Below are 5,374 nucleotides of genomic sequence, written 5' to 3'. Positions count from 1 at the left end.
GGCTCGTTGGTCTAGGGGTATGATTCTCACTTAGGGTGCGAGAGGTTCTGGGTTCAAATCCCACACGAGCCCGCTTCAGAGTCTCTTTTTTGAGCAATATCCTTAAATCAAGCACGGTGAAATCCGCCTTGAAAGCCACCTTCTGAGTCATTACTACACTGCAAACAGAAGGGCAGAAGCCCCTGCTGCTACTTGGTTCCATGGTGTAATGCTTAGCACTCTGGACTCTGAATCCAGCGATCCGAGTTCAAATCTTGGTGGAACTTTCCTGATTTTGATTGGCAGTGCTTGGCAAAGAGAAGTTTATGTCACAACCTTCTCTGTGGCAGCGTGTCTTGAAAGGGAGTGCTACAGTGGCCAGTATTGGTTTGGGAAGGCAGCCCAAGCCAGTGGAGTTACGGCAGAAATTAGTTTCTCGGAAAGCTTCACATCTCTGTGAGCCTTCATTTTGCATTTGCTAGTAACGGGAGCGTCCGATGCCTCGTTGGTCTAGGGGTATTATTCTCGCTTTGGGTGTGAGAGGTCCTGAGTTCAGATCTCGGATGAGCCCACCTGCAGCTTTTAAACCGCTGTTTTTGAGGAGCGGCTGTCGTCCTGCTTTCTTTGGTTCAATTGCATGACAGTGTTAGGTACTTGTCTTTCAACGTCGATGTCTTGTCCTTCTACTTGGTCTCTTACCTACTGCTCGTGTTGCGTTGAGTGGGTGCGTGAGTGGCAGTGTGTCTTGAAAGGGAGTGCTACAGTGGACTCCTTTAACTGTGCATCTGTGATGAATCTGACAAGGTGAGTGTGCCCAAAGAATCTAGAACACACATTAAACTGAACAGGAACAATGTTTAACCCTTTGGGGTCGACTAACGCGGATACGCGTTTTATGGCAAATGTCCAGTCTTTCACGTCTCCCTTCATTATATCTAATGCGACCACTCCCACGCGCTGAGCGCGCTACAGATATTATAATCATCCACGTGAAGCATGTGGCGTGTAAACGCTCACATCACAGCAAACAAAGCAGCAAGACCTCAAGTTTTTTTAATTTTACTGTTCGCGTCGAGCTGAGAGGAATAAGACAGAATTCACCTCAAGAAGCTTTGGATTACCTCAGGAAAAAAACAATGCAGCGGCTTGATCCAGCAGTGATCATAAACATGAGTAAGTCTTTTTTATTAACCTACTTGTATTAGTTTTCACATAACTTGTACACATTTTACTAGTTAGACTTTCTCCAAACTATAATTCCTGACTAAATGTATAATCAAGTGAAACATTATGAAGTTTCATTCACAGCATCTAAATGTCACGATGCCAGGATGTTTTTTTTATGTTCTATAACAGACAGAAATACGATATAAAAGTAATATGAGTTATAATGTTACTAGCCTAATGTCAGTAAGAATGATTAGTCAAAACTTTACTGTGATAGGATATTCTCTGTTCACGAATATAGCCATATATGTTTATAACTATAGTTTTTGGATTGTATAGGCCGACATACAAAGCATGCTTGTGTTTATGAATGTAACTAAGCTTCTGTTCATGAATATCTGCTCTGGTGTAAATATTTTGAATGTGTTATACCCGTGTCTTATGGAGTAATGACGCTGAAATGTTTGAAACAGTTTTAATTTTCATTTGGTACTGTGGCTGCATCACCGGCATCTTGCACAAGAAAGGCATACGCACGTCGTTCAGTTTTGAGTAAATGATGTGATAGTTATATATATTCTAAATAAACTACAAACAAAAAATAGATACATTTCTTTTTCCTCATTCTTCCTTGTAGCAATTCCCTCAGTCACACACCTGACTGAAAGGCTCATTTTGCAGCTCATTATGCAGGCCTTTGTCTTCTCAGGTGTGAATCACATCATTATCCATGACCATTCACGCCCCCTCGCATATTCATTTTCTACACAAAATGTGTCTTAGAAAATTTACATCAATATATTGTTTTCTGTGAGTGAGAAAACAAGATGATTTTCACATCATTCTGAAGCAAAAATGCTAGACTTCAAGATCCAGTTCTCAATAGTCTTGTGAACAAATGTTCTGTATGTGTTTTATGGCCTTATTTCAGTGACTTTAAAATTGTAGTTTTTCACTAAGCACACATAAAAGTTGTTTTCTCAAAGACACAATCACATACATACATGCTGCCCACATATTATTGTAGCCCAGTTTGTGCTGATTATGGTGCTACTAAACTTAGCCATTAAAATGTTTATTATCAACTGAAAAAAGCACAAATGTTAGGACATGTCAAAACTTCTCCAGGGCCCAAAACACCCGCGGACCCCAGAGGGTTAACTAAATTTAGCAGACTGCTGTCACCGTTACCTTCTGTGAAGAAGCATTACAGACCTCAGACCGTTTTTCTTCAGCGAAAACAGCATGATGTGTGTGGCAGTGCCGCAATGTAGCCTTCTGCCATTTATTTCAGCTCATGTATTTTGTTGTTGACATTTTAATATAGATTATACTGCGAAGGCAGGCCAAGCTAGTGCAGGTACTGCAAAATCGAGTTTCTCAGAAATCCGCCCAGTTGCAGGAGCCCTCTTTCTGCACTTGCCAGCTACACAGGCAGGATGTCTGAGCGACTGAAGCATCGAGCACGATGAAATATGTGGCCAGGCGGCCTCCATTGCAGAAGTCCCAGTGGCTTGTTGGATGTGAGGGGTCCAGAGTGATTTTGCTAGCCCTTTTGCTCACTATGGATGAGTACTGTTCTTGAAGAGAAGGGAGGGTTGTACCAATTCTTCGCTCAGCAGTCCGGTCTACCCTCTGTAGTCTTCTAAGGTCAGATTTGATAGCTGAGCTGAACCAAACAGTTAAGAAGTGCAGAGGATGGATTCAATGATAGCAGAGTAGAACTGTTTCAGTAGCTCCTGTGGCAGGTTGAACTTCCTCAGCTGGCGAAGGAAGTACAACCTCTGCTGGGCCTTTTTCACAATGGAGTCAATGTGAGTGTCCCACTTTAGGTCCTGAGAGATAGTGGTGCCCAGGAACCTGAATGACTCCACTGCAGTCACAGAACTGTTCATGATGGTGAGGGGGGGGAGAGCAGGGGGGCTTCTCCTGAAGTCCACGATCATCTCCACTGTTTTGAGCGTGTTGAGCTCCAGATTGTTGAGACTGCACCAGACGGGCATGGAGAGCTGAGTTAGTTTGGGCAGGAGGAGGTTTGGGATGATAGTGTTAACGGCCGAGCTGAAATCCACAAAAAGGATCCTCACATAAGTCCCTGGTCTGTCTAGATGTTGCAGAACATATAGCAGTCCCATGTTGACTGCATCGTCCACAGACCTGTTTCAGGTGCAGGTGTGGGGGAGAGGGGGGTTGCAGGAGATGTGAATGGTGTGAATGGTTGTGTGGAGAGGTGTTCAGGCTGGGTGTGGGGTGTTTTTTTCAAACCTGCACTAGAACTCATTCAGATCGTCTGCCAGTTGTTGATTCTCCACAGTGCTGGGGGATGGTGTCTTGTAGTTGGTGATCTCTTTCAGACTTTTCAACACTGATGTTGAGTCACTGGAAGTGAACTGAGTCCTTAGTTTTTCAGAATAATTCCTCTTTGCCACTCTGATCTCCTTTTCCAGTGTGTATTTGGCGTGTTATTACAAGACATTGTCCCCCTTCCAGTAAGCATCTTCTTTGGACTGACGGAGCTCTCTGAGTTTTGCAGTGAACCATGCAGTGAACCATGCATTTCAACATCGACGTCTTGTCCTTCTACTTGGTCTCTTGCCTACTGCTCGCATTGCATTGAGTGGGTCACTCAGTCGGTTACAGACTTTCACACTGATGCCAAAATAGCTCAGTTGGGACAGCGTTAGACTGAAGATCTAAAGGTCTCTGGTTCGGTTTCGGCAGAGAGGAGCAGGGAGTGCTTTTTGGACACCATTCTGATGCCCGCGGGTCAGTTGCTTTCCTCAGCGCCTCCTTCTGAGTCATTACCACATTGCAAATGGAAGGGCAGTCGCCCCATCTGCTGCTTGGTTCCATGGTGTAACGGTTAACACTCTGGACTTTGAGTCCAGTGATCTGAGTTCAAATCTCGGTGGAAACTGCCAGATTTTGATTGGCAGTGCTTGGCAAAGAGGAGCTTATGTCTAAACCTTCTGTGTGGCAGCATGTCTTCAAAGGGAGTGCTACAGTGGCCTCCTTTACCCGTGCAAATGTGATGAATCTGACATGGTGAGTGTTCCCAAAGAATCTAGAACACACAATAAACTGAACAGAAACAACGTAGAACTAAATTTAGCAGACTGGTGTCACCGTTACCTTCTGTGAAGAAGCATTACAGACCTCAGACAGTTTTTCTTCAGTGACGACAGCATGATGTGTGTGGCAGTGCCGCAATGTGTAGGGTTATGATTCTCGCTTTGGTTGTGAGAGGTCCCAGGTTCAAATCCTGGACGAGCCCACCTCTGTCTTTGGTGCCTCTTTTCTTGAGCAGTATCCATCCTTGCTGACTTCTCTCGGCCAATCGCAAGCCGCCGTTAAGTAAGACAAGTGCTGCTTCTGCGCATATTCAGCCCGCATCTCGCTGTTCTTCTTTGTTCCACGTCTGCAATTTAAACTTGGTCGACCACTTAGCTCATTGGCTTAGAGCACTTGCACTGAAATGAGGTGTTGTTTCTGAGATGGCTCAAATGGGTTACGCTGCAGGGTAGCCGTCTGCAGTTGACTCGAGCCTCGTGTCCTTTACCTTGCCATTTTTCTCAGTATTGGTTTGGGAAGGCAGCCCAAGCCAGTGGAGGTACGGCAGAAAGCAGTTTCTCGGAAAGCTTCACATCCCTGTGAGCCTTCATTTAGCATTTGCAAGTAACAGGAGCATCTCATGGCTCGTTGGTCTAGGAATATGATTCTTGCTTTGGGTGTGAGACGTCCCGGGTTCAGATCCCGGATGAGCCAACCTGCAGCTTTGAAACCGCTGTTTTTGAGGAGCGGCTGTCGTCCTGCTTTCTTTGGCTCAATTGCACGGCAGTGTTAGGTACTTGTCTTTCAACGTCGACGTCTTGTCCTTCTACTTGGTCTCTTAGCTACTGCTCGCGTTGCATACGGTTCTCAATATTGTTTTGGGAAGGCAGCCCAAGCCAGTGGAGGTACGGCAGAAAGGAGTTTCTCGGAAATCTTCACATCCCTGTGAGCCTTTATTTAGCATTTGCTAGTGTGACGGATGTTATTAAGAGTGTACACTCACGATCTAAATTAATCTATTTCACTAATGATCCTTCCTTTCAATTTTCATGTATTTACTTTATATTAGTTGTTCACGAAAACGTGATCATTTAATTTTGTACTTTATTTGTGTCATTTTTGGGAAAAGAGTTTTATATTAATTTTACGTCATTTCTGTTCAGACGCGGTCTGCGTC

At 44.5% G+C, this 5,374-nt stretch overlaps 1 non-coding gene across 1 annotated transcript; it reads left to right on the top strand.

The window, feature by feature from the left end:
• Window positions 1-72, top strand: trnap-agg (transfer RNA proline (anticodon AGG)). The gene has a single exon. It is a non-coding gene; the product is annotated as a tRNA-Pro (tRNA).
• Window positions 73-5,374: the final 5,302 nt, after the last annotated feature.

Source organism: Sinocyclocheilus anshuiensis, unplaced genomic scaffold, assembly GCF_001515605.1.
Source record: "Sinocyclocheilus anshuiensis isolate Anshui unplaced genomic scaffold, SAMN03320099.WGS_v1.1 scaffold1503, whole genome shotgun sequence".
NCBI classification, from domain to species: Eukaryota; Metazoa; Chordata; class Actinopteri; order Cypriniformes; family Cyprinidae; genus Sinocyclocheilus; species Sinocyclocheilus anshuiensis.
This window is presented reverse-complemented; position numbering and strand designations above follow the sequence as displayed.